General features: G+C 37.2%; 1 pseudogene; it reads right to left on the reverse strand.

The window, feature by feature from the left end:
* The window catches only part of LOC123252770, a 184,754-nt pseudogene extending 175,905 nt beyond the window's left edge, over nt 1-8,849 (reverse strand).
* Nucleotides 8,850-10,196: the final 1,347 nt, after the last annotated feature.

Consider the following 10,196-nt stretch of genomic DNA (forward strand, 5'->3'; position numbering starts at 1 on the left):
TATATATATATATATAATTATATCTTGTTTCTATTTATCATTTCTTTCTCTGGAGATGGATATACACAAGTAATTCTTCAAACAATATTTCCATTGCTATATATAATGTTCTCTTGGTTCTGTATAATTAGAATTTGCTCCCCAGGACTCTCTTTCCCAGGATCCCATTTGCGTATACTACATAAGTACTAACGTAGGGAAGATATATTTTGAGATGACCCTATCCCTCGCTCTCTCAGCTCCTAGGAAGATGGTGTGTGTGAAGGTTGGGAAAGAGACAGGCAGGAGAATTTTATTCATTTGGTCATACTTTTTGCTTTTGTACTTCTATTTCTTCTACTTTAAGCGATTACTAATACATTTTATAAAATATAAAAAAAAATGTTCTCCCAGTTTTTTGCTTTCCTTCTAATTTTGGTTGCATTGGGTTTTGGTTTTTTTGTACAAAACCTTTTTAATTTGATGTAATCAAAGTCATTCATTTTATATTTTGTAATATTCTCTATCTCTTGTTTGGTCTTAAATTTCTTCTTTCCCACAGATCTTACAGATACACTATTCTACATTCTCCTAATTTATTTATGATTTCACTCTTTATATTTAATTCATTTAGCCATTTTGAATTTATCTTGGTATAAGATATAAAATGTTGATCTAAACCTAATTTTCCCAGCAGTTTTTGCCAAATAGTGAGTTCCTGTCCCAAAAGCTGGGGTCTTTGGGTTTATCGAACATTAGCTTGCTGAGGTCATTTACCCCATTGATCCACCCTTCTGTCTTTTAGCCAGTACCATATCATTTTGATGATTACTGCTTTATAGTACAGTTTAAAATCTGGTACTGCTAGGCCTCCATCCATCACTTTTTTTTTCATTATTTCCCTTGATATTCTTGATCATTTGTTCTTTCAGATGAACTTTCTTATATTTTTTTCTAATTATATGAAAAAGTTTTTTAGTAGTTTGATATGTATGACACTGAATAAGTAGATTGATTTGGGTAGGATTGTCATTTTTATTATATAAGCTGTCCTACCCAGGAGCAATTAATATTTTTCCAATATTTTAGATCTAGTTCATTAAGAAAACTTTTCATGCATTTGTATTTAATTTTAAAACAAATCTGAGGTACCACCTCACACCTAGAAGATTAGCTAAAATGACAGCAGGGGAGAGTAATGAATGTTGGAAGGGATGTGGCAAAATTGGGACATTAATACATTGCTGGTGTTATGAATTAATCCAACCATTCTGGATGGCAATTTGGAACTATACCCAAAGAGCGCTAAAAGATTGCCTTCCCTTTGATCCAGCCATACAACTGCTGGGTTTATACCCCAAAGAGATAATAAGGAAAAAGACTTGTACAAAAATATTTATAGCCATGCTCTTTGTGGTGGCAAAAACCTGGAAAATGAGGGTATGCCCTTCAATTGGGGAATGGCTGAATAAACTGTGGTATCTGTTGGTGATGGAATACTATTGTGCTCAAAGGAATAATGAACTGGAGGAATTCCATGTGGACTGGAAAGACCTCCAGGAATTGATGCAGAGTGAAAGGAGCAGAGCCAGAATAACGTTGTACACAGAGACTGATACACTGTGGTAAAATTGAATGTAATGGACTTCTGTACTAGCAACAATGCAATGATCCAGGGCAACTCTGAGGGAATTATGAGAAAGAATGCTATTCACATTCAGAGGAAGAACTGTGGAAGTAGAAACACAGAAGAAAAATACCTGCCTGATCACATTGGTTAATGGGGATATAATTAGGGATATTGATTCAAAATGAACACCCTAATGCAAATATCAATAATATGGAAATTGGTCTTGATCAATGACCAATGTAAAACCTAGTAGAATTTTGTGTGGGCTATAGGAGGGGGTGGGAGAAGGGGAAGGATAGAACATGAATTCTATAACCATGGAGAAATGTTAATTAATAAATTAAATAAAAATTTAAAAACCTTTTTAGTGGTGTAGAGGAGTTAAATACAGGGCATTAAGCAGCACTCCTAATTATGGCTAAAACCAGATTAAGGTATAATTGAAAAATATTTAACAAATAAATAAAAACATAAGAGAACATAGATGATGTTAATGTGTGGTTTTCTAAGTCAATATATGTCCTATATGGATCCTCCTGTATGATTTCTTTTTGAATTGACACCACTGGTAAAAAGAACCAATTGCTGATGGGAGAGATAGGATTTAAAAGTCTATTTGAGAAATGATGAGGATCTGCATTTGATTAGCAGCAAGAGAAGAAGGAGAGAATAGAATGAAGAAATATACTTGGAGGATATAAATAAACTGAACTTGGTTATTGGTAAGATTTAGGGAATGAAGGACAGAAAGAAGGATCAGAATGATTCTAATGCTTTAGGCTTAGATGACCATGAAGGTAATGATTCCATGAACAACATTTGGGAATTTAAGAAGAGCAGTATTTGGAGGGAAAAGGATAAATTTAATTTTGTTTCTGTTGAGTTTAAGATGTGAGCTAGAGATCCAGATTTCTTGCAGGCAGTTTGAAATAAAGGATTAAATCTTGGAGGATGTCTCCCCTTAAGACACAGATTTGATAATCATATGGAGAATGCAAAGGCAGAGTAAAGAGAGGGAAGAGTGGGGGGAAGGAAGAGGTCTTAAGTACAAAAACATTCCCCAAAGAACAAGTTAAGTCAATAAGAATTTATGAAACCCCATCTTACCAAGTACTGTAATAAACACTGGAAGGAGAGATTAAGAAAGGTCAATTATAGAGTAGTAGTCAATATAGAAGAACCAGGAAGGAGATAGGCAACAGAAACCAAGGAGGAGGGGTTAAGCATTACAGGAAGATTTAGAAAGATGAGGACTGAGAAAGAGCAATTTGGCAATTAGCAAGTGACTGGTGATCCTAGAGGGAGAAATTTCCTTAGGATAATGGTGCCAGAATGAGAAAAAAATGGATAGTGAGGAAGTTGGTATGAAGAGAATAGATTCCTTCTCTAGTAAGAGGAGAAGTTTTTAAAAATGGATGGTGGAAGGTGAAGAATAATATGGAAAATAAGCATTAAATTATATTAATAAATTCTTCAGTGTATATGCCAGAAACCAGGTAATATGTATCACATTTAAAATCTTTCTTCTGTCTTACTATGGATGCAAGTCGCAATTGAGTCCTTTTGTTCCTGTTTCATATGGCTGGAATAATACCTTTTTTTGGTGGAGTCTTTCTTCTCTCTCACCCCAAAGACTTGGCAATATCATGTTATCTTTTCCCAATAACTTTCTTTTCATACCAATATTTCTAATACTATTGAAATTCCCTCACTCAACACCATCTACTCAACCTGTTGCCAAGTGTTATTGTTTTTTCCTTCACCAGAACCCACATTTGTGCTCTCTTCTCTCTATTTAGATTGCTGCCTTTCTTGAACAGCCTTCCCTTATCTCATTGCAGTAGCCTCCTATTGCTTTAGAGAATGATTGGTCTCTCAGTCCTAGTTCTTTCCTGACACAATCAGCTTCCAAAATTAATGTTTTAAAGCAAAGGTATGACTATATTACTCCCTTCCTACTCAGTAAACTTCAGTGGTTCTCTGTTACCTCCACTATTAAATATAAAACTTTCTGGCATTGAAAATCTTCACAATCTAACACTTTGTACCTTTCCAGTCAGTTACTTTACTCTCCTTCATGTACTCTATGATCATTAACATTGACCTTGTTGGTATTTCTTGCATATGATACTCCATCTCCTGACTTTCTTCATTTCCACTGGATGAACTGTATGCCCTGAAATCTATCCCTTCTCAGTTTGCTTACTGATTTCTCTGGCTTCTTCAAGGATGAATTAAAATACCAGTTTTCTAAGAGTCCTTTCTCAATCTCCCAACCCACCCACCAGTTCTTAAAGTGCCTTCTTTCTTTGACAACTTTCTATTTATTCTGTCTCTATCTCGTATGTACATTTATACGTTTTTTGTGCCTATTGTGCCCTGTATTAGAATGTGAACTCCTTAAGGGCAAGAATCACATTTCTTTCTTTCTTTGTATTCCTACCACACAGTGTCTGGCACTTTGAAAGTACTCAAATTCTTATTGAATGACTAACTAATGCCTTTGGCAAAGCTTTATCAATGTGCTAGGCTAGAATTATGACCTCCATTATTTAACTCAGTAGCTACAATCATAAAAAATAACACCATTTAGCTTGTACTCTCACTCTTCTGAGCCCAGTCAGTATCATGGCCTTTATTCACTATTTTTCTTTGTTCAATTTTTCTTTGCTGGCTAGCACTTGCATTTGTGATTCAAACAGGAAGGGGAAAGTGTGGCGCAATGGTGAACAGTCGTGCCCTTGCTTTTATTCAAACTATCATTCAGGACCAATATTAAGTCTTATCTCTTCAAAAAACTTAGAGCTACTACAGCTTTTATTATTTCAGCTCTTTTTATACTTAGAATTAATGACAAAGGAATCTGACCGTAATTTTTATTTAATTGATTAACACTAGATTCCAACCTTCTTGAGGGCAGGGATAACTTTCGACCTTTCTTTATATCTCTCACAGATCAAAAGATTAGTCTGACAAGAGAATCAAAGAATATTGGAGGACAGGTTGGAATAGAGAACTGAAAGGAATAAGAGTTCCCTTCACTACTTCTGAGACCATGATTTTATGTACTTTGGTGTTTGGATGAGGATTATACTAGGAAATTAGGGCTTTAAACAATTCAGTATCAGAGCTATATACATTTTTAAAATTTCCATTGAACAATGAACATTTGGTATTAACCATTGTAGGGTAAAAAAAAACAGAAGAAGATCACCTGGTACAAATCAGATAGTACTTGATTATATCTCACTTTCACATTTCCATATTGATTATTTATGCTAATAATTACTAACTGTGATACTGGGGATTCAAAGAAAGGTAAAAGATAGTCTCAAGACATAGCTTCCTTAAACAACAACAAAACAATAAGGACAACAATTTGGGGCATATGTTTATATGTGTATGTCTTTCTGTCTATGTGTGCTGTTGACTAATGAATTGACTAGTCATTTATATTTATCTTGAATAGGCACTAACAGCAGAAAACTGAATAGCTAAATACTATATCATAAATTATAGACTACTGCTAGGAAATGTAAAGGGGAAAATTATGATTGCTTTGAATATTGAAGAGAGGGTCACCAGGAATTGATTATTCAATTCCAGATAAAAAAAACTCAAGTCAGAATGACTTTTATGGTGGTTTATTTACAAATAGAGAGAAGTAGGGAAAATGAGAGAGAATGAGAGATTACTCCAGCCTAGTCTGAAGGTCCAAACCAGGTAGGGCTTCAGAGGCCCCAGAAAAGGGGGTCACAGAGGTGAATTAAGCAAGGCTTCTAGCCACTAAGCTCCTCCAAGACGAAAGGTCTCTTCTGAGTCTAGTGCTTCCAGAAAAGCCAAGGAAAGGGAGTCAACCTCTTTACTCACCATGTGGAAGTTCAAAGGGAGAAATTTAAGAACAGTCTCACCAAGTCCAGGGTCTCAGGTTCAGTAATGTAATATAGAAAATGGCAGGATGGAATTCCTGCAGGATACAGGACCAAGCCTCACCCAGAATTCCAGGGGAACCCCCCTGGAGAACTTTGGGTGAGGGGGCAGTTGGGAGGGAAACAGTTGACTCCAGGGAGTTGAGGTGAGCAGTTTCTCTGCTCACTATTCCTGGTTTGGGGTTTGCCTGGGAGGCCTTAGTGGCAAAAGCCATTGTGGTTTCTACTCAGGAGTTTGCCTGTCTAGTGGAATTAGACCTTTCATTGCAATAGCATTTTATTGTTCATTTAGTTATTTAGATACTAGGAGTAATTACTATTAGCTTTGAGGGCAAGTTAGCTAAAGGTCTGCCACTCCCTCCGGGGGGTGGGGGTGGAGGTGGGGAGGGGCAGTTTCTACCTAACTGATCAGGGCTTCCCAGTTTATCCAAATCCTTGATACCCCTTCCCTGCCTTCCCCTTCCTTCTTTTATCAATATAAGCATTATCTTTAGTAGTAGTGACTGAGTATTATTTGGGTATACTCACTACAGCCATTAAGCTTGGCTCCTGTCAGTTGCCAGCCTAAGAAGTCAGATCCTTCTCAGCCCTTAATATCAAGAGATCAAGCTTCTCCTTTGTCCCTCAATCAGACCTGTGGAGAATATAAGTTTGAGAAAGGGAACATCATTAAAGATTTGCCTCTGCTGAATCTTGCTTGAAGACACACTGCCCTGTCTCCATTTTCAACTGAAAACCAACTGCTTGGGGGGAGGGGTTTGAGAGCAAGGAGTACCTTACCCCCTCCCCACTCACTCAAGCCTGTTTGTGGAGGAGAGTGTCTTGCAGACTCCTAGCCCAGGCCAGTCCATCAGCTTCCCAGTATCCCTGTTATTACAAACATAACAGTAAGCACAGTCTTGAACTCCAACTCCAACTGTGGAGAACAAAGCAGAACTGAACTACAGGAAGTTGTAACTCCATTTTAAAGATGCTTCTTTTTGCGTCACTTCCTGTGCCTTCCTCTCCTTTATGTGTACAAATCACAACAAAGGCTTTGCTTAGCACTGCTCAGGGGGCAGGCAGTTGATTCTGATTTGTCACCCACTTTCACACATATGGGTTACAGACTTCCCCACTTGAGTATTAAGTTGTGGTGTTTATACTTTTGGTGATTAAATCTTGAAATAAGCAGGGTAGGATTAATCCGATCTTCACAATTCCCCTTTGATCATTTGGGATTCTCATCTCCCCAACTGATCATTTGAAATAATCATCCTACCCCCCAAAATCTTCTAACTACAATAGTTAGAAATAAGAGGGAAATAGAAGAGAGAGAAAGAGAACAAAATCAATGTTTGCTAGATACATTGACAAAAAGCCAATTATGGGGCAGTCCCCTTTGGCAAAAAAGTTAACATTCAAAATAATTGTGTTCAACCCCTTCAATTCAATCAATTGCACCCCATAGTTCATTCTGGATCTTCTTGATGCAGTGTAGGTTTCTGTAGGCATCTTTCTCCAAACAGTTCACTTTAGGGATTCAAGGGGTTAGCAAGCTTCTTTTCCTGAAATCTTTTTCTCAAACAAAATTTTAAATCTTTGATTTTTATGAAAATACAATCCCCCCCTGAAGAGGATGTTCTAACAACCAGATCAGCTCAGAATACATCACTGAGTCATGGGGTGTATAAGTCAATTATCAAAAGAAAAAACAATTGGAAGAAAAATTAAACTTTGGGAGAAATAAAAATTCAAAAATCATGATCAAAATATCAAATCTATGTATATAAACCTTTCTGAATAAACAATAATAAATTCATAGTAAGCCCTTGTATTAGGGTCTAATTAAAGTAATTTCTGGGGGCAGCTGGGTGGCTCAGTGGATTGAAAGCCAAGCCTAGAGATGGGAGGTCCTAGGTTAAAATCTGACTTCAGACACTTCCTAGCTGTGTGACCCCGGGCAAGTCACTTACCCCCATTTCCTTTAAAAAAATAAAGTAATTTCTGTCCCACAAGTCTATAGGACAAAATGCAGTAATATTGAACTTACTTATTGGCAACCAAGACTACAGGAAGTTCCCATATTATGAGAGAAAAAAGATTTTGGTGCAAAAGGGAAGTTCTTCATTCTCAGGGATAGGGGAGCCAGGACAGCCAATTATTAAGTACTTGATAGAAAGTATTTCACAAAGAGTGTGATACAAGGCATCCTGTATCTCAACATATGTTAAGCAACCTCGAGTCTCACACTAGGTTCAAGTCCTTTCGTATTGGCATAGAAGTTCATCAATCCTACCAGAACTGGTTTGATTTTTCTTTTTTGACTTTTTGACCTTGTGCTTCTAGGCACTGTGCAGATTATCCTCAATCCTATTGGGATTGGTTGGTCTCCTTGACCTTGTGCTTGTTGGCACTATATAATTATTCTTTTTTTCCCTTCTCCTGGAATCAGGCACAAACATTAATCCAGTCCCATAACATTCATCAATAAGTGGCAGGTTTCCATAGTCTAAAGATTTTTGGTATGAATTAATATTAGAATAAATATATTTTAAGCTTAGATTACTGTAAAATCAAAAAAGATTAATATTAATTATATATACTTTAAGTACAAGAAATATGAAAGGGGAAAAATCAAATATTCTATTAAAATAAAAAGAAAAGCAATAAAATAAAATAAAAATTCAGGAATTCAATGTGTCAATCAAAACAGTGTCTACTTTTCTATGGACTTTTATCTCTAATACATGTGACAGGATACATTCAATCAGTGTTGATAGAAGGTACTCTCTTTACATGTGAGCAATAAATCCAAAAGTCCTTTTCTCCAATTTTTATAGCTGTTGGAGTGGTTAATAATACTTGAAATGGACCTTCCAGACAGGCTGAGTTCCTCCAGTGTGCTGGAAGTTCTTTATGTACACCTTGTCCCCTAGGTGTAGGTCATAGAGTGAGAAATCCATAAGAAGATGGAGTGGACCCTGCCTTGTAGAGGACACAAATTGATCCATCTTCCACAATTTGGTAAGTCGCTTCATAGGGTCCACCCAAAGGATCAACTCACTGGCCAGTTGGCGGTACAGCTTAGGCAGGTTGAGTCCAATCTGCCTGGCTACCTTGCTGATGATGGGGTCCATCTTGTGGTTGATTAGGATGCAGTGGTAGCTTGAACCTTTGAATGGCTTTTCTGGGAACCAATGGTGTTTATAGTGTTCTGGGAATGCATCTTGAAGGACCCTACTGAAAACTTGTAGTCTCTGTTCTCTTACACAGCCCCAGGTCCTCAACAAGTTGAGGAACCCCACGGCTATGGTGATCTCCAGGAGCATGTTGTCTCTCTTCCCCCATCCAGTGTGTCTGGCTCATCTAGGGTAGACTGTTGGTGATAGGGATGGCCAGGCAGTGATGCTGGCACCAGCAACAGCAGGAAGGGAAGAGTTCACCAGGCTGGACCAGCCATTACTCTGAAGACTCCAGTTGAGTTGACTTCCAGACAGCCAGAGATTATAAGAGCAGAAAATGCTTTCAAATTTATTTATGACTACAATGGGCTCATCTTCATTTTCCCTCTGGTAAATACATATACAGCTACTCTCCTCAATTCCTCGAGATCAACATTTTTCTGGGATCCCCCATGCTGAGGGGGATTGTCACCCTTGGCATAGCATGGACAAGCTCCACTTTTTATACATTGTTGTTGGGACATTTGGTATGAGTTATCATTTTCCTGATTTATATTCCTAGGATTTTATCAGTCCTAAAACTGTGATTCCTGAAATCATTGTTATAATTATTATTTCTATAATTATTATTCAACTGATTGCTCTTATTATTATTTCTGATTGCTCTTAACAAATTCCTACAGTTCATCATTATGTGGCCCTTCTTCTCACAGAAGTGGCAGGTAAGGGATCTATAGTTAGATTCTTTGGAGAGAGGAAAGTGCCATTGCTTGAGTATCATGCCCTTTTTCTTACTTATCCATTCTATCACTTAAAGATTTTAGTTCTTTCTGAATCTTGGCTAGTAAATCGTTAGCCTATTCCTATTTTTCTTTATGGACTTTAGAGACAAAAACCGCAGCTTTCCTCAACTCTTCCAGATCCATCTCAGGCCACCTTTGGCAATGATTTTTAAAGTAATCCTAAACCTCTCTACAACAGTTATTGACAAATTGTTCCCTTATTTGCCTAATATCCTTTTCAATAAAAATACCAAGCTCCATGTATCTACCTCCCAGCTCAATGAGTATATCTATGAATTGGGAGGGTATCTCATCATTGGATTTTGTAAGGTGTTTAAATTTGGTACATGCATTGGAGCATTCTTACATTGCTCTGAGAATGGCATCTCTAGCATGATTTAATGGTACATATTCCCATTTAGGATCCCAAGATGGCCTGTGTGCTGCATTGTGCCCTCAGACTTTATTAATATGAGAGATGATCTTATTGCTCTCATGTTCCATTAGGAAAGCCTGGAGCAATTTTTCAACATTTTTGTAAAAAGAGTCATGGTGAAAAAAAATATCATCCATCTTTTTTATTACCGGTATTGGTTCTTCTTCATAGATGGGAGTATCTTATTTTAATTCCTTTACTTCTTGGGGTGTGAAAAGCATATGTTGTTTTAATGTTACCACATCCCCATCATGTCCTATTGTGGACATTTCCCTT

The sequence above is a fragment of the Gracilinanus agilis genome, chromosome 1 (genome assembly GCF_016433145.1).
Source record: "Gracilinanus agilis isolate LMUSP501 chromosome 1, AgileGrace, whole genome shotgun sequence".
In the NCBI taxonomy this organism is placed as follows: Eukaryota; Metazoa; Chordata; class Mammalia; order Didelphimorphia; family Didelphidae; genus Gracilinanus; species Gracilinanus agilis.